This window comes from Erpetoichthys calabaricus, chromosome 4, assembly GCF_900747795.2.
Source record: "Erpetoichthys calabaricus chromosome 4, fErpCal1.3, whole genome shotgun sequence".
Taxonomy (NCBI): Eukaryota; Metazoa; Chordata; class Cladistia; order Polypteriformes; family Polypteridae; genus Erpetoichthys; species Erpetoichthys calabaricus.
In genome coordinates, this window is record NC_041397.2 from 308,033,406 (window position 1) to 308,053,136 (window position 19,731).

Genomic DNA, 19,731 nt, shown 5'->3' on the forward strand with positions numbered 1-19,731 from the left:
GGACTCACCTCGACGCACAGCTTGGACTCTGGAACCAATCTCCTTGAGAGGGGCTGGACTCTCTACCACTCTGGAGTTGCCCCTGTTGAGAGGCACCGAGCGGGTGTGGGCATACTTATTTCCCCCCGACTTGGAGCCTGTACATTGGGGTTTACCCTGGTGGACGAGAGGGTAGCCTCCTTCCGCCTTTGGGTGGGGGGACGGGTCCTAACTGTTGTTTGTGCGTATGCACCGAACAGTAGTTCGGAGTACCCACCCTTTTTGGAGTCCCTGGAGGGGTGCTAGAGGGCATACTTTCTGGGGACTCCCTCGTTCTGCTGGGAGACTTCAATGCTCACGTGGGCAATGACAATGAGACCTGGAAGGGCGTGATTGGGAGGAATGGCCCCCCCGATCTAAACCCGAGTGGTGTTTTGTTATTGGACTTCTGTGCTCGTCACGGATTGTCCATAACGAACACCATGTTCAAGCACAGGGGTGTTCATATGTGTACTTGGCACCAGGACACCCTAGGCCTCAGTTCGATGATCGACTTTGTGGTCGTGTCATCGGACTTGCGGCCACATGTCTTGGACACTCGGGTGTCAACTGATCACCACCTGGTGGTGAGTTGGCTTCGATGGTGGGGGAGGATGCTGGTCAGGCCTGGCAGGCCCAAACGTGTTGTGAGGGTCTGCTGGGAACATCTGGCAGAGCCCCCTGTCAGAAGTAGCTTCAACTCCCACCTCCAGCAGAACTTCGACCACATCCCGAGGGAGGTGGGGGACATTGAGTCCGAATGGGCCATGTTCTGTGCCTCTATTGTGGGAGGAGTTTGGGGAGGCCATGGAGAATGACTTTCGGACGGCTTTGAGGAGATTCTGGTCCACCGTCCGGCGTCTCAGGAGGGGGAAGCAGTGCAGTGTCAACACTATATATGGTGATGGTGCGCTGCTGACCTCGACTCGGGACGTTGTGGGTCGGTGGGGGGAGTACTTTGAAGACCTCCTCAATCCCACTAACATGCCTTCCAATGAGGAAGCAGAGCCTGGGGACTCAGAGGTGGGCTCCGCCATCTCTGGGACTGAGGTCACCGAGGTGGTCAAAAAACTCCTTGGTGGCAGGGCCCCGGGGGTGAATGAGATACGCCCGGAGTTCCTCAAGGCTCTGGATGTTGTAGGACTGTCTTGGTTGACACGCCTCTGCAACATCGCATGGACATCAGGGACAGTGCCTCTGGATTGGCAGACCGGGGTGGTGGTCCCCCTCTTTAAGAAAGGGGACCGGAGGGTGTGTTCCAACTACAGAAGGATCACACTCCTCAGCCTCCCTGGAAAAGTCTATTCGGGGGCCCTGGAGAGGAGGGTCCATCGGATAGTCGAACCTCGGATTCAGGAGGAACAGTGTCGTTTTTGTCCTGGTCGCGGAACAGTGGACCAGCTCTACACCCTAAGCAGGGTCCTGGTGGGTGCATGGGAGTTTGCCCAACCAGTCTACATGTGTTTTGTGGACTTGGAAAATGCATTCGACCATGTCCCTCGGGGAATCCTGTGGGGGGTACTCCGAGAGTATGGGGTACCGGACCCCCTGATAAGGGCTGTTCGGTCTCTGTACGATCGGTGCCAGAGCTTGGTCCGCATTGCCGGCAGTAACTCAAACCCGTTTCCAGTGAGAGTTGGACTCTGCCAGGGCTGCCCTTTGTCACCGATTCTGTTCATAACTTTTATGGACAGAATTTCTAGGCGCAGCCAGGGCATTGAGGGGGTCCGGTTTGATGGACTCAGGATTGGGACACTGATTTTTGCAGATGATGTTGCCCTGTTTGCTTCATCAGGCCGTGATCTTCAGCTCTCTCTGGATCGGTTCGCAGCCGAGTGTGAAGCAGTTGGGATGGGAATCAGCACCTCCAAATCTGAGACCATGGTCCTCAGCCGGAAAAGGGTGGAGTGCCCTCACAGGGTTGGTAGCGAGATCCTGCCCCAAGTGGAGGAGTTCAAGTATCTCGGGGTCTTGTTCACGAGTGAGGGAAGAATGGAGCGTGAGATTGACAGGTGGATCGGTGCAGCATCCGCAGTGATGCGGGCTCTGCATCAGTCTGTCGTGGTGAAAAAGGAGCTGAGCCACAAGGCGAAGCTCTCAATTTACCAGTCGATCTATGCTCCTACCCTCACCTATGGTCATGAGCTATGGGTAGTGACCGAAAGAACGAGATCGCGAATACAAGCGGCTGAAATGAGTTTCCTCCGCAGGGTGTCTGGGCTTTCCCTTAAAGATAGGGTGAGAAGCTCAGTCATCCGGGAGGGGCTCAGAGTAGAGCCGCTGCTCCTCCGCATCGAGAGGAGTCAGATGAGGTGGCTCGGGCATCTGATCAGGATGCCTCCTGGACGCCTCCCTGGTGAGGTGTTCTGGGCACGTCTAACCGGGAGGAGGCCCCGGGGAAGACCCAGGACACGCTGGAGGGACTATGTCGCTCGGTTGGCCTGGGAATGCCTCGGGATTCTCCCGGAAGAGCTAGGAGAAGTGGCCGGGGAGAGGGAAGTCTGGGCATCTCTGCTCAAGCTGCTGCCCCCGCGACCCGACATCGGATAAGCGGAAGAGGATGGATGGATGGATGGATGGATGGATGGATGGAAATAAAAAAAAAACTGTTCTCTGAGAACGCAAAAAGAAAGATTTAACGTAGTCCACATATAAGAAAAAAAAACCCCTGCAGTTCAGTTCCTTCCGTATGGCAGGAGGAAACACAACAGTCCTCCGGCGAAACGGCTTCTCCGCGGACTATCACGAAGAAATGCTACTCATGGCTCCGACTCACCAGACGGGAGCACCCGGAGATCACCAGTACCTGGCCTCTTCTCTGGGATTCATCACCTGATTATTTCTTTGGGGTGGCCACCCACAATAGCAGACGTCCCTGGGCGAAGTAAGATCCTGAATGATTCTTAGAGCGTAGATAGTCGCCACCTTGCCTTCAGCCTTTTCCTTCCTTTTTTCTCTCCCTTTCCTTGATCCGCCATTCCCCTTAAAAAGAAAACGTTTCCCGCTGAAACATCCTTTCCCCTCTCGGTTGTTATGGAAACATGACGCTGGGATGCTCCCAGCACTGGGACGTCATCAAAAAAGCCTGAAAGGCTATTTATAGACACCCTCCCAGCCAACATTATAAAGTGACAGACAGTCCAGCAGACCAGCCCGACTGTCAAGTTATGTAGCCTTGCTACAACCCTGCATAAGCAACTGTGGAAGATGAATGTTCTCTTCGTTCCCTTGTACTAATCCTTGTCTAAGGAGTTAAGCAGAAGTAAGCTTTAAAAACATGCTTTGCTGAGCAAACAGAAAAATATTTGTCAAAAGGACTCAAGGTCTAAGCATTCCACACTGAGACTGCCTTATCACGTTTTCCCCTAGTTTACATCTGAACGTCATAACAAAGGGGCAGAAAAATCAAGTTGCAAAAGGGGCGTTGAAGAGGCTCAAGGATTGTGTAAAATAAAAGTGTTTACTGTTGCATTTCATGATGATATTAAATTACGCATTTTAGGGGTACAAAACCTTTGCCCCACCCAACAAACAGTTGTTCAGAAGAGCCCTGATGCTGTCATTTAATATTGATTGCCTGCTTTTCTGAAACCTGCTCACTGTGATGATGTGAAAATAAAGCTGCTATATGACCACACCTGCTGTCTTGTCTAAGTGATCGTCCACACAACAGTCCTTTTAAATGGAACCACCTGCCAATGTTAACGCATTATTACATCACAAAACCCTGTTTGCCTAGCATTACCCCCAAATTTTCATTATATACTGTACTATTTATGCTTATTGTTGTCTTTCTTTGATGTTTGACCCTAGCTACTGCTGGTAGAAACACTGCTCCATACTTATTTATTTATCTTAAACCTGATTGAGTATCTAAATCTATATAGCACAGTGTCTGTATGTTTGTTTGTTTTTTGTGCACAACTTTCTTTTTCAATCCACACACTTGAAATTTGGTTTCAAGTCAGGTTTTTGAAATCCACATTCAGTGGGCAAATTATTAGGAATAGGTCCTCAAACTGGATAGAGCCATCTTTTCCTCTTAAAATAGCCTCAGTTCTTCTTGGCATGGATTACACAAGATGTTGGAATTGTTCCTTTGAGATTCTGGTCTATGTCTGCATGTTACTGCACATTTGTCAGCTGCACATTCATGCTGCAAATTTCCCATTCTACATTCCAAAGGGGTTCTAATGGATTCAGACATGGTTGACTTGGTAGGCCTTCTGAAGAACACTGAACTCTTGTCATGGTTGTGAAATCAGCTTCAGACAAGTTTCCTTTGCGAAGCTGTGCATTATGATCCCTGAAGCAGCCATTAGAAGATGTGCAAACTGTGGCCGAGGGGTGCACAATACTCAAATAGACCGTGGCACTCAAAAAATGGTTGATTGCTTTAACAGGCCCAAAGTGTGGCATGAAAACATTTCCCACATCATTATGCTACCACATTCAGCCTGAACTGTTGACACAAGGCAGCTTGGGTGCATGGATTCATACTGTTGATGAAAGCTTTTGCTCCCACCATCAATGTGGCTTTATCTGAAATCGAGATTCATTAGACCAGGCTACATTTTTCCAATATTCAACTGTCTAGTTTTGGTGAGCCTGCGCTGACTGCCGCCTTAGCTTTCTGTTCTTGGTAATGGAACCAGACAAGGTCTGTTGTAGACCATCCACCTCAAGGTTCGACATGTTGTGCATTTTGAATCGCTTTCCTTCTCCGTATAGCTGTTCAGAGAGTTTATTGGAGTTACCGTAGCCTTTCTGTCAGTTCAAAACACAGGCTATTCTCCTCTGACTCCTCTCATCTACAGAGTGTTTCTGTCCACAGAACTGCCACTCACTACAGTAAATGTTTTTTGCTTTCTCACGCCATTCTGAGTAAACTCTAGAGATTACAGAGTGTGAAAATTACAGGAGATCAGCAGGAACAGAAATATTCAAAGTAGTCCGCCTTGCACAAACAACCATACCACACTGAGATCACAATTTTCCCCCCATTTTGGTGTTTGATTAACTACATCAAACTGATTGGCTGGTTAGATAATTGCATAGATAAGCAGGTCTGCAGGTGTTATGAACTTCATCTTAGGTGGGTGGAGTTAAGTTGGGGTGTTGATTGTTCTTAGAAATGTTTCATTGCCACTATGGGTATGGTTTTAAATCCTACATTTACTAAAGGCCAGTTCTATGTCCATTAGCACAGTTTTTGGCATCTGTCTGACCCATGTTGTTTTGTTTTACAGATTATATTTTTTGAAATATGTACTTTTTCTGTATGTTCTTCTTTGAAAATGCTGAAAATTACTCAAACAAGATGTTACAGTTGGGAGATTATATGTGACGTGAAGGGATCACAACTTTACATTTTTTCTCTTATTCTCTCAGATAAAAAGATTTGTCATATTACCTGAAGACCACATACCGTTTTTTAATGGGGTTTACTTGTAATTTGCCAAACACCCTTTGCCAGCACTTGCTTCTTTTTGGATCGTGGCCTCTTCGAAGGAAAGTGAAAAACATTCAACCTTATTTAAGCTAAAGCACGCTCATTTTGCTCGAGGCAGTGGTACACATTTTTACCATCAATGTCCATTTGGAAGGAAGATTGCTCCATTTAAGCACCATAAAATAAGTACTTTGAGCCAAAGTACAGCTCTTAAAGGAAATTTTCCAGTAAGTATTTTAATGTTACCCAGTTCAGTACTGGAATAAAAAAATTGTAATTGCCACCAAGAATTTATTTGGATTATAGCAATGTGAACACATTAAGAGCTGAAAATTCCAGAAATGCGGAAAAATAACATTTGTAGATATCATTTGATTGGTACACCAAATTGGACACACATATGAAATAGGTACTTTGTTTTAAATTTTATAAAGTGAAATGCACCAGGCGTTTGGAAGGCATGATCTCAGTTTTAGCCCCAAGTCTTCCTCCTCTTGGCCTACACATTACAGGTTCATTCAGAGCATGATGGCAATGGGAGATGTTCGGATTCCTTTCACAAACTTGTAAATGGTACTTTTTATTTCTCTGTTTCTAAAACTGTATATTATTGGGTTCATCATATTAGGAACAACGTTGCCTATCATAACCAGAATATTGTACGCTTCCTTTGACAGATTCACACCACTTCCTGTTAAAATGTACGAAATCATCAATGGTAGATAAGAGAGTGACATCACCAGCAGGTGTGTGAGGCAGGTGCTTAAAACCTTATTTTTCCCATCAGAAGAAGAGATGTTCAGTGCTGCCTGAGCAATTCTGCAGTAAGAAAAGATAATAATCACTACAGGCAAAAACCCAAATAACGATGTTGTGGTCGCTAAAAGAGTGAAATATTTGGGATTGTTAGTACAGGCTAACCGAACAATTGTAGCATAATCACAGAAACAGTAAGGCAAGACATTAGACTGACAAAAATCAAGTTCATTGACAAAGACCAAGTTTGGTGTAACAGCAAAAACACTAATAATGTTAGACAACGTCAAACTAAGCCAGACAAGTTTATTTGTAATAAGAGAAGGGTATTGCAGTGGATGAAGGACTGCTACATAGCGATCACATGCCATCAACACAAAAAGCAGAGATTCCACTATTTCCAGGTGGAAGATTATGTACATCTGCAGCAAACACGGTCCGTAGGGAACGACTATAGAGTCTAAAAGGACAGACAACATTTTGGGAATAATATTAGTGCTGTTAAGCAAGTCTACAACTGCTAAGAAGCCAATGTATAAATACATTGGTGTTTGAAGATGGCGGTTCATTTTAATGACAAAAATAACCAACAGATTTCCAAACAGTGTGATAAAGTAGATTATGGAGAGAAATGAAACGGTCAAGTTTCTTTGCTCTGGTCTGATTTCACATAGCAGCAAAAATTCCGAAACAGAATTTGAAGTGTTGCTTGCCATTGCAGGATCTATGATTCACCTGAAACGATGAAAATGAAAAATGAGCAAACATATCTTATTACTTCCAGAGATTTCCTTAACTGGCTTTAACTGTTTATACAATGGCAAACTAATCGAGCCATGGCGATCCAATTCCTAACCTAAGTACACTAAAACAAACCCTAACTTTAAACAGATAACACTACTGTTCCAACAGCTTGGGGTCAAACTCGGTACCTTATCCCCAAAAGAATAAATGAACAAGCTCTCCTACCCATTCAGGTTTGTTCCTAAACTTGGATATTCGTGTCTTCCTGGGTCTTGGGTCCTACGCAGATGAGAACAGGCCAGCCAGTCTGCAGAATGTCCGTCACTGGAGGAATCAGATCGACCCACGTGTGGGCCACCAAAACAGTGGAGGAAATCAAACATATTAATTAAACAAATGTGTCCTCTATCAGGACAAGTTTGATAAAACCTCTTTAAGTCAGCAATCAGGCAAGAGAAAGCTTGTCCATTGAGTCATTTATTATCCCCTCAGCAAATGCTTGGAGAGGGAGCACTCATCACAGCAGTCTGTTACTGCATGGTCAGAATGGTCAGAGAAATACGGGCAGAAGTCTATTTTTTAGATAACCGAATTTGCATAATAGTGTTGAATTAATGCTTACATATCATACTCTGATTGGTTTAAAGAGATGAGGTGCTTTAGCATAGAGTGTAGCCAGCCTAAAATAAAAGTATTTCTCCTTTATATCCTTGTTCTTCAATATTAGAACATTAGAACACTCTAGACGAGAACAGGCCATTCAGCACAACAAAGCTCACCAGTCCTATCCACTTGTTTCTTCCAAGAAAACATCATGTCGAGTTTTGAAAGACCCTAACGTCTTACTGTCTACCACACTACTTGGTAGCTTATTCCAAGTTTCTATCTTTCTTTGTGTAAAGAAAAACTTCCTAATGTTTGTGTGAAATTTACCCTTAACAAGTTTCCAACTGTGTCCCCGTGTTCTTGATGAACTCATTTTAAAATAACAGTCTCGATCCACTGCACTAATTCCCTTCATAATTTTAAACACTTCAATCACGTCACCTCCTAATCTTCTTTTGCTTAAACTGTAAAGGCTCAGCTCTTTTAATCTTTCCTCATAATTCAACCCCTGTAGCCCTGCAATCAGCCTAGTCGCTCTTCTCTGGACCTTTTCTAGTTCTGCTATGTCCTTTTTGTAGCCTGGATACCACAACTGCACACAGTACTCAAGATGAGGCCTCACCAGTGCATTATAAAGGTTGAGCAGAACCTCCTTGGACTTGTACTCCACACATCGTGCTATATATCCTAACATTCTGTTAGCCTTCTTAATGGCTTCTAAACACTGTTGGGAAGTCGATAGCTTAGAGTCCACTATGACTCCTAAATCCTTCTCATAAGGTGTACTCTCAATTTTCCGACCGCCTATTGTGTATTCAAACCTAACATTTTTACTTCCAATGTGTAATACTTTACATTTACTGACATTAAATTTCATCTGCCACAAATCTGCCGAAGCCTCTATGCTATCCAAGTCCTTCTGTAATGATATAACGGATTCCAAATTATCTGCTAATCCACCTATCTTGGTATCATCTGCAAATTTAACCAGCTTGTTACTTATATTCCTATCAAAATCATTTATATATATTAAAAATAGCAGCGGCCCTAGCACTGACCCCTGTGGAACACCACTCTTAACATCGGCCAATTCTGATGAGGTTCCTCGCACCATCACCCTCTGCTTCCTTTGTCTGAGCCAATTCTGCACCCATCTACATACATCACCCTGAACTCCCACCTCTTTTAATTTGATGCCCAACCTCTCATGTGGCACCTTATCAAATGCTTTCTGAAATTCCAGATAAATAATCTCATAAGCTCCACTTTGATCGTATCCTTTTGTTGCCTCCTCATAGAATTCCAGCATGTTAGTAAAACACGACCTCCCTCTTCTGAACCCATGCTGACTGCTTAGAATAACTCCTGCCCTTGCCAAGTGTTGCTCGATCTTATCCTTAATAATTCCTTCCATTAATTTTCCTGTGATGCATGTTAAGCTTACTGGCCTATAGTTGCTTGGATCTGCCCTGTCACCCTTTTTATATTTTCCAGTCCTTCGGAATCTCTCCAGTGCGCAGTGACTTCCTAAAAAATATGCGTCAAGGGTTTATATCTGTACTCACTAGCCTCCTTAAGAACACGAGGATAAATATTATCTGGTCCTGGTGATTTGTTCAATTTCAGCTTATTTAATCTGAGCAGTATTTCTCCCTCTACAATTTCCAAATCCCTCAGTACCTCCTTAGTAGTCGCGTTTACCTCTGGGAGGTTATCCACTTGCTCACTTGTAAACATTTCAGAAAAATGAAAGTTTAAGGCATCCACTATTTCACTGTCTGTATCTTTTAATTCCCCTTTACTATATATATATATATATATATATATATATATATATATATATATATATATATATATATATATATATATATATACTTTATTATAGGCAGTGGTGCTGTAAGAATTATGTTTCTGGACTTCTCTAGCGCCTTCAACACAATCCAACCTCTGCTCCTTAGGGACAAGTTGACAGAGATGGGAGTAGATTCATACCTAGTGGCATGGATCGTGGAATATCTTAAAGACAGACCTCAGTATGTGCGTCTTGGGAACTGCACGTCTGACATTGTGGTCAGCAACACAGGAGCGCCACAGGGGACTGTACTTTTTCCGGTCCTGTTCAGCCTATATACATCGGACATCCAATACAACTCGGAGTCCTGCCATGGCAAAAGTTCGCTGATGATGACACTGCTATCGTGGGCTGTATCAGGAATGGGCTGGAGGAGGAGTATAGGGACCTAATCAATGACTTTGTTAAATGGTGCAACTCAAACCACCTACACCTGAACACCAGCTAAACCAAAGAGCTGGTGGTGGATTTTAGGAGGCCCAGACCCCTCAAAGACCCAGTGATCATCAAAGGTGACTGTGTGCAGATGGTGCAGACCTATAAATATCTGGGAGTGCAGCTGGATGATAAATTAGACTGGACTGCCAATACTGATGCGCTGTGCAAGAAAGGACAGAGCCGGTTATACTTCCTTAGAAGGCTGGCTTCCTTCAACATCTGCAATAAGATGCTGCAGATGTTCTATCAAACAGTTGTGGCGAGCGCCCTCTTCTACACAGTGGTGTGCTGGGGAGGCAGCATTAAGAGGAAAGACGCCTCACGCCTGGACAAACTGGTGAGGAAGGCAGGCTCTATTGTTGGCATGGAGCTGGACAGTTTAACATCTGTGGCAGAGCGAAGGGCGCTCAGCAGGCTCCTATCAATTATGGAGAATCCACTGCATCCACTAAATAGTATCATCTCCAGACAGAAGAGCAGCTTCAGCGACAGACTGCTGTCACTGTCCTGCTCCACAGACAGATTGAGGAGATCGTTCCTCCCCCAAACTATGCGACTCTTTAATTCCACCCGGGGGGGTAAACGTTAATATTTAACGTTAATATTTAACATTATACATAGTTATTGTCTGTTTTTTCACCTGCATTATTATCATTCTTTAATTTAATATTATTTATTGTATCAGTATGCTGCTGCTGAAGAATGTGAATTTCCCATTGGGATTAATAAAGTATCTATCTATCTATCTATCTATCTATCTATCTATCTATCTATCTATCTATCTATCTATCTATCTATCTATCTATCTATCTATCTATCTATCTATCTATCTATCTATCTATCTATCTATCTATCTATCTATCTATCTATCTATTCCTGATGCACTTGACCTCCTCCTTAACTGTTCTTTTACTACTAAAATACTGAAAGAATCTCTTAGGGTCGTCTTTCGCCTTATCTGCTATATTCCTCTCCAATTGTCTTTTAGCCTTCCTGATATCCTTCTTAATGGTTGCCCTCATGTTCTCATACGCTCTACAATTCACTTTGCAGTCATTAGTCTTATATGCCTTATAAAGCTGTTTTTTCCTTTGCAGCGTCTTTTTTAAATCTTTATTAATCCACCGTGGAGTTTTTTTTAGTTTCCTATTAATTCCAAATTTAGGTATGTATCTGTCCTGCATTACATGTAAAACATTTTTAAACCTGTTCCACTGCTCCTCGACTGTCTCCACACTTAAAAGCTTATCCCAGTGTATCCTACTTAGACTTGTCGCATCACTGAATTCACTGAGTATCTCTTGAATTCGCCTTTATTCTGTTGTGAAAACTGTATATATGCTGACTACCTTACTAGGTACATGAAAGAATATTACATTAGCCTGTTTCTTGAACCATCCCCCTGGAATGTTCTGCTTGTTTACTTGATCATTTCAGTAGTTGAAAACAAATGTCTATATATTTCAATATGCACTGCAAACCAAAATACCTAACTACTGTTACTTCTAAATTATCCTCTCACACCCAGTAATTGTCAATGTATGATTATGTGGAAAATGTGAGACAATGTCAGTGTAACATTTCCACTTACAAGTGGAGTGCGTTGAAATGTACACGTTTCACTATAAAAATCCAAGACATATGATATTATGTGGCAGCTCCCTGTGTAAAGTTTGCTTGGTGTCGCTGTGTCCTCACGGGTTTCGTCCAGCTGCTCTATCCAGAGATGGAAACTTGCACATAGGAATCCTGTTTTGTGGTCCAATAAGTCAACATTTCAAGTAGTTTTTGAAAAACAAAACAGCCACCATGTTCTACGGTCTAAAGAGGAAAAGGATCATCCATGTTATCAGTGTCAGGTCCAAAGACATGCTGGTTAGGTGAATTGGTGTTGCTAAATTGGCTCTTAGTGTGTTTGTATGGGGTGTGTGTGTGTGTGTGTGTTCACCCTGTAATGGACTGGCACCTGTCCAGAGACTGAGCCTGCCTTGCACCTGATGATTAATGGGATAGGCTCCAGCTGCCCTGTGAAACTGCCTTAGATAGGTGCGTTAAGAAAATGGACAGATGGATGAATGTTTTGTGATGTGTGTTTTTATATTCTTAAGGTCACAATAATAATAAACCATTCCATGGGTAAAGTTGAAGTTATTCTCCAATTTGTTTGACAAAAATGAAGAATAATATTCTTATTAATGATTTTCCTTAAATAATTTTATTTCTACTATCAAACAGAAGAACAATGATTCTCCTACATATGTTATTAGGTTAATAGACACATTCATGCTACTATTAAATCACAGCTGAATGAGAAAAGAAAATGTGCTTCCAAAATAAATGAACCGGTACTAACTCTGAGCCTGGCTGATGACTTCACTTGTGTGCCAGTGACCGTCCTGCAGACTCCAAGTATTTTCCTTTCACTTCTTAGACCACTTGGATGTGGAGATGATTTTTGAATGTCTTTCCCTGAAACATAGTAGAATAATAATCATAACAAAAGAGAAATCATTATAGCATTTTAGTTTTTATAGTATAAGAATTTATGCTGCCACCAGATTCTGAAGAAATGATGCCAGATCTGTAATATGTTCTATGATAGGGACACTTGATCCTAGTTGAAAGCATTTAAGCTATAATGTTATCAGAAACAAATCTTGTTGGTAGCATTTCATCCAGATCCAAATTTGTGTCATAAATGCAAACACTCTTTGTTAAGAATCACAAAGAAACATTTTTTAACATTGTAGTGCTTGGTAAAACAAGATGAAGTTCTAAGGAAAATACTTTTTACTTATCAGACCCCGACTTATACGCCCGTTCAAAAATACTGCACTTAATTTCTTCTTGCCTCCTCCAATCTCAACCAGTTTCTCAGACACATCGAATTTTGTTGCAGCAGCGCAGTTACCAATTTCTTTCACCACGTCAATGACTTTTAATTTAAAACCAGCTTCATATTTTCTTCTGATCGAACACTCCACCATAGATAAGGGATGCTCTTACGATAAAGGTGTATGAGGGTGTGAGATACAAAAAACACAAATCAATGCAAAAGTTGTTTCAGAATAGTTTGGGTATTTGTGGTCATGTAGGCACAATAGATAGCTGATGCAGTGCATTGCCGCACTCACATTGAAAAAAAAAGCAATGTGCTCCGTGGTTACTCTCTCAGGTGGGCGTTAGTATATCAATCTCTTAGACCACTAGCGTGAGTTTTCCGCATTCGACTTATACGACCAACATTATAAAATACCAGAAAATATACAGTAAAATCAAGTCCCGACTTATCCGCGGAAGAACTTCTCCGCTTGTATATACGGTATTTGTAAAAGGCAGAGTTGCTCAAGGTTTTCTGATCAGGAGAGAGAGAAGGAGGGCAGTCAAATACAAAAGTGGAATTCAATGGACAGACCCATTAATAGAACAAAAGCAAACTCAAAGTCACAACACAGAAAGAAAATTAATAAAAAACAGAATATTTCCCTAAGAATTTGTGATAGACCACATGGTTTGGCTGGCATCCTGGCTGGGATGAATGGTTCCTTACCTAATGAAAGAACGTGGATGGACGAGCATCCCGAACAGATTGCTTAATAGTACCTTTCCTGGTTGGGAGGCCATTATAATGGGTGGACAGAGGAAGACTGCTTTCCAGGACCATTAGCTTCCCCAGTACACTGGGTGGCGACATCCCTCAGATGTACATCCTGGTCCGACACCCACAGGGCTACATGGGAGTTGTACTTTTATTTGGATAGCCCTGTTGGGGTCCTTGAGGGGCTGTTAGGGGCTGATCTGACTCTAAGTAACAGCACCAGCATAAATTCACACCCGATCTGACGCTGTTCGTTTTCAAATAATATTGCATTAGTGCGATGATGCTTTCTGATTGGTACTATTCAGGTCATAAAATGATTTCTTCAAAATGTCACATATATTGTCTCTTTCTTTCAGGTGTGTAATAGAAACCACAGCATAGAGAGAAGTGTGCGCATTACAACAGGTACACATGTCGTAAATGTAGAAAGAATGGTTCTTGCAAGTGTGTAAACTGTTAACATTTGAATCTGATGATTGCATATAGCTCTGAACTGATCTCTCTGTACTGTTCTTTCCTATGCATGTCCTGGAGTACAAAAGAAACATCACCATACAGCAACATGTGGGGACTGGCAAGATCGGGGGAAAAAAAACATGCGAAACACATGGTCAGTGATTACTACCGCAAGATGTTATGCAAATGAAATATGAATAATGTTGCATCTGTGCCACGATGTTTTCTGAAATGTACTGTACAGGTCATAAAATGAGTTATTCCAAATATCATATATACCTATGTCTTTTATCCATCCAGATCAGAGAATATCCAGTTCCATTGGCTCAAAACACCACTCACATCTACAGTTATTTCCAGTAGTAATGCATCGTGGTCGTGACTGAGAGAATAAAAGTGAAAATAAAACGGTAACTTTCACAAGTACTATAAATGTACACGGTCTGTTACAGACGCAAACCAAATGTATGTGTGTACTGTATAATATTAACAATAAGAGCAGCTCACTACTGAAAACGTCAAATATAGGAGGCAGTTGGGGTCGAATCGGGGACTCTTGATTACAAGTCAGAAAATCTTACCACTACACCATGGAAACTGTTGTAATGTCCTTGAACCTTTTGTGAAAGTGTTTATTTGATCTTTGGACTTCAGGCTTCACACATTCTATAATTTATGCCTACATTTTGTAACATTTATTACTAAAATATGAAAAAGTTTCTGTTTTAACAATGTGTTTACACAGATTACTGTAGAAACAGAACACACATGAAATGCATGTGTTCCAAATAACGATCTATTATTTCCACTCTAAAACTCCAGCAGTTCACTCCCAGATAATCAATCAAGGCATGAGCTGGGAAAACATTGTAAATGTTCTGCGACGGTGGGGGGATGGAATAGCAGGCTGCTTGTTGGCTCTGGTAATTCTAGTGTTAAAACAGGCTCGGGTCCCTGCCACCAACGGTGTGCATTCTCTGGCCTCAAGCAAGAGACCACTCGGAGTAATAGGTCACTCCTGTTCATGGTGTGCTCAGCAGAGGTGACCTCTGCCCTTCGAGAAGCGGTCCCGCACTCCCCGTGGGGCCACATGTCCGACCACCTGTCTCCTCAATAGCACCTGCTCCATCATGACCCTGCTGTTTTCTTTTTCCTTTCTCACTTCATCTGTAACCTCCGTATTTCTCTTTTCCTTTGTTTTCTGTCTCTCCAAGTTTCCTGCTCAAGCTCTCTTTTATGCTGCGCTGTGCCCCAGAGTGCAAATGAGGAAATTGGCCGGACTGTGCATGTTTGCAGCTACTCCTGCCTAGAAACCTGAACCCACTGTTATTTTTACTTTAAAACTGCACATCATCCTGGAATCCAAAAGCATCTTAGCACAATGCCAGGTACTGTTATAAAGGTATAATTAGAGAGGACACAATGCTTTGCTAGCTATGCCCGACTTGAGAAGACATTTTGGATACGCTTGACACTTTCATCAGTGTGCATGGACTTACCTTGACAAAATGTGTCGCTATTTGTACTGGCGGTGTGAAATCAGAGACAGGAAGTCACAGTGATACAGTGACTCGTATTCAGGCAGTTCCTCCTGATGCAACATGGACACACTGTAGCATACAGAAAGCACATGCCAGCTAGTCTAAAAGAGGGGTTGGACAGAATTATGAAGAAAGTGTTGTCATTTTTTTTTGGAGTTATGTAGAAGGAGACAGAGCTGGAGGTAGCAGATTTGCACTGGGCATGATGAGGATGGACAGGATTAGAAATGATGACATTAGAGGGTCAGCTCAAGTTGGATGGTTGGGAGACAAAGTCAGAGAGGTGAGATTGTATTGCATTGGACATGAGCAGAGGATAGATGAGGGGTATACTGATAGAAGGGTGCTAAGGATAGAGCTGCCAGGGAAGAGGAAAAGAGGAAGGCCTAAGAGAAGGTTTATGGATGTAATGAGAGAGGACATGCAGGTGATGGGTGTGACAGAACAAGATGACGAGGACAGGAAGATATGGAAGAAGATGATCTGCTGTGGTAACCCCAAAAGAAGAAGAAGAAGTATTCATTTTAATTTAATTTTAATTTAATTAAAATTACTACTTTAGATGAGCAATGCATTAAAACTATAAAAACAGATCATAGATTCAACAAAAAATACACACAGAGTGGCGCTAATAAAAATAACTTAGTTCCTGTTCCAAATATCAATAACGCACATAGTATTCATCTCTGCCCCTCCGAAACATTAAATATGGCTCTATTAAATGTTAGAGCTTTAACTAACAAGACGTTTTTTATCAACGATCTTATTAGTGATAATAAAATAGATTTTATTGCACTAAGTGAAACATGGCTTAGCTCAGGTGGCACAGCTGTTTTAATCGTTTTACTTGTGTGGATTGCCAAGAAAAGAGAGGCGGCGGCTTGGCAAACATTTACTGAAACCGGTTAAAATGTAAAGATGTCAGTTTTGGTAAATTCAAGTCCTTTGAGTATTTCGCCGTTGTTATCCATGGAGATTCTCACGTTCTAGTATTATCCGTGTATAGACCTCCAAAATTCAACGCGTCTTTTTTTGAGGAATTCTCTGACTTAATGTCAATTTTAATTACAAACTATGACACACTCTTAATAGTCGGCGACTTTAATTTTCATATGGATAATCAGTGTGACTAAAAAGTAAAAGAATTTATGAACCTCCTGGACTCTTTTGATTTGAGACAGCTCGTTAATCAGCCTACACATAAAGCAGGTCATACGTTAGACTTGGTGATTACTAAAGGACTAAAAGTTGATATAAAGCAGGTCATTGATACGGGTCTATCAGACCATTTTCTTCTACTTTTTAATGTAGAAATAATGATAGAAAACACTCATGAGAAGCATATTATTAAAAAACGCTTCTTTGACTCATCAGCAGCTTTAAAACTTACAAACATTCTAAGCAATCAGTCCGTGTATAGTGCCAACTATAATAGCGAGGATAATGTAAATAGTAAGGTGGAAATATTTAATACTAAGGTGAGAGCTGCTGTTGACATATTTGCACCTGAAAAGACAGTTAAAAAATTTTCTAGCATTGTTATACCATGGAAGACCCAAAGAGTGTCTGATTTAAAGAGAACATGCCATAGAGCTGAGTGTAAATGGAGGAAGACTAAAGTAACTATCCACTATGAAATATTAAAAGTTAAAGTAACAGAATACAATAACACAGTCTGTCGTGAGAGGTGCTGCTATTTCTCTAAGATTATAAATAACAATGCTAGTAATCCCAGAGTCTTATTCTCGACGATTATCATCTGCTAAACCCAGGTAACTCAAAGGAATGCCTCCTAAGTACTTCCAGTAAAACCTGTGAGGCTATTGCTGTATTTTTCAATCAAAAAATTAATTATATTAGAAATAACATAGTATATCTCCCCAACACTAAGGATCCTCCTAAACCCCAGTATTCCATTATAAACAAATTAAACTCTTTCACTGGGACAGATGTATCTGATTTACATAAAATTATTTCTGAAATGAAACCCTGCACCTGCGTCCTTGACCCAATACCAACAAATTTTTTCAAAGAAGTATCGGGCGTGCTAATTGATAATGTTCTTGACATAGTAAATTCGTCATTAGATACGGGGGTCTTCCCAGACTGTCTTAAGACTGTTGTAGTTAAACCCCTACTTAAGAAAAATAATCTCGACCCCTCTACTCTTGAAAATTTTAGATCCATCTCTAACCTGCCTTTCTTAAGTAAAATTCTAGAGAAGGCAGTCATTATGCAGTTAAATGAGCACCTCAATAAACATGCTATTCTTGGTAAATTTCAGTCAGGTTTTAGAACAAATCACAGCACAGAAACTGCACTCGTTAAAGTAGTAAATGACTTGCGGGTAAATGCAGACAGAGGCCATTTATCTGTTCTCATCCTCTTAGATCTGAGTGCCGCATTTGACACCATTGATCATAATATTCTTAGAAATAGCCTTAGTCAATGGGTGGGCCTCTCTGGCAGCGTCTTAAATTGGTTTGAATCCTACCTGGCAGGTAGAAAATTCTTTGTTAGTTGTGGTAATTACAACTCAACGACACATGATATCCTATATTGTGTTCCACAAGGCTCTATCCTGGGTCCTCTGCTCTTCTCAATCTACATGCTTCCATTAGGTCAGATTATCTCAGGGCACAACGTGAGATACCACAGCTTTGCTGATGACACACAGCTGTAGTTATCAATAGCACCTGATGACCCCGATTCTCTTGATTCACTAACACAATGTCTAACTTATATCTCAGAATGGATGAATAGTAACTTTCTCAAGTTAAATAAAGAGAAAACTGAAATCTTAGTGATTGGCAATAATGGATACAATGAGGCTATTAGAAATAAACTGGATGCATTAGGATTAAAGTCAAAACGGAGGTAAAAAGCTTAGGGGTAACTGTTGACTGTAATCTAAATTTTAAATCGCATATTAATCAGATCACTAGGACAGCATTTTTTCACTTAAGAAACATAGCAAAAGTTAGACCTTTTATATCATTGAAAGATGCTGAGAAATTAGTTCACGCGTTTGTTTTCAGTCGACTAGATTACTGTAACGCACTCCTCTCAGGACTACCCAAAAAAGACATCAATCGTTTGCAACTAGTGCAGAATGCAGCTGCTAGAATCCTAACCAGGAAAAGAAAATCCGAGCACATCTCTCCAGTTTTGATGTCACTACACTGGTTTAAAGTCAGGATTGACTTTAAAATTCTGCTTATGGTTTATAAAGTCTTAAATAATCTCGCCCCATCTTATATATCGGAATGTCTGATGTCTTATATTCCAAATCGTAACCTCAAATCCTCAACTGAGTGTCTCCTTAGAATTTCAAGAGCAAAACATAAAAGAAGTGGTGAGGGGGCCTTCTGCTGTTATGCACCTAATATCTGGAATAGCCTGCCAGTAGGAATTCGCCAGGCTAATACAGTGGAGCACTTTAAAAAACTACTGAAAACACATTACTTTAACATGGCCTTCTCATAACATCACTGTAAATTAAATCCTGATACTCTGTATATCCAATTCATTATAATAACTATTCATCGTGGCTCTAAAATCTATACTAACCCCCACTCTCTCTTCTGTTTCCTTTTCCGGTGTCCTTTTCTACTCAAAGTACCATGATGTTCCAACAATGATGGATGGATTAAAAGCTAGAAGTCTGTATGACCATCAGCATCAAGTGACTCCGTGAGAACCCTAACTACAAAGAGGACTATTTCATTTATGTTAGGTAGAATGCCCAGAGGGCACTGGGCGGTCTTGTGGCCTGGAACCCCTACAGATTTTATTTTCTCCAGCTTTCCGGAGTTTTTTTTTTTTTGTTTTTTCTGTCCACCCTGGCCATCAGACCTTACTCCTTTTCTATGTTAACTAATGTTGTCTTATTTTAATTTCTTATTTTTTCTTTTATTTTTCTTTTCTTCATTATGTGAAGCACTTTGAGCTACTTTTTGTATGAAAATGTGCTATATAAATAAATGTTGTTGTTGTTGTATTGAGGTTAAATTATTCCTTTATGATCATTCACTCCCCCTTTTAGACTGCTTACATGACACCAATTGGTTCTCGCAGTTAGGTTACCTTTCTGACAGTTTTTTCTTGGTTAAATGACCTGGTCAGATGGAGCAGAGTGAAGTAGGTGTATCGAGGCTCATAAGATGGGCAGGATATGTATGGCACGTGAATGACTCAAAGACAGCAAGAAGAACAGTAGAAAGAAAAAGAGCAGGAAGGCCAAGAAAGAGGTGGAAAGATATGATGA

At 41.4% G+C, this 19,731-nt stretch overlaps 1 long non-coding RNA gene across 1 annotated transcript in view; it reads right to left on the reverse strand.

The window, feature by feature from the left end:
* The window catches only part of LOC127527393 (uncharacterized), a 52,246-nt gene extending 41,117 nt beyond the window's left edge, over positions 1-11,129 (reverse strand). The window contains exon 1 of the long non-coding RNA XR_007934708.1: positions 10,757-11,129. This is a non-coding gene — a long non-coding RNA (uncharacterized LOC127527393). The remainder of the gene's footprint in view (positions 1-10,756) is intronic.
* Between the last annotated feature and the right edge of the window lie 8,602 nt (positions 11,130-19,731).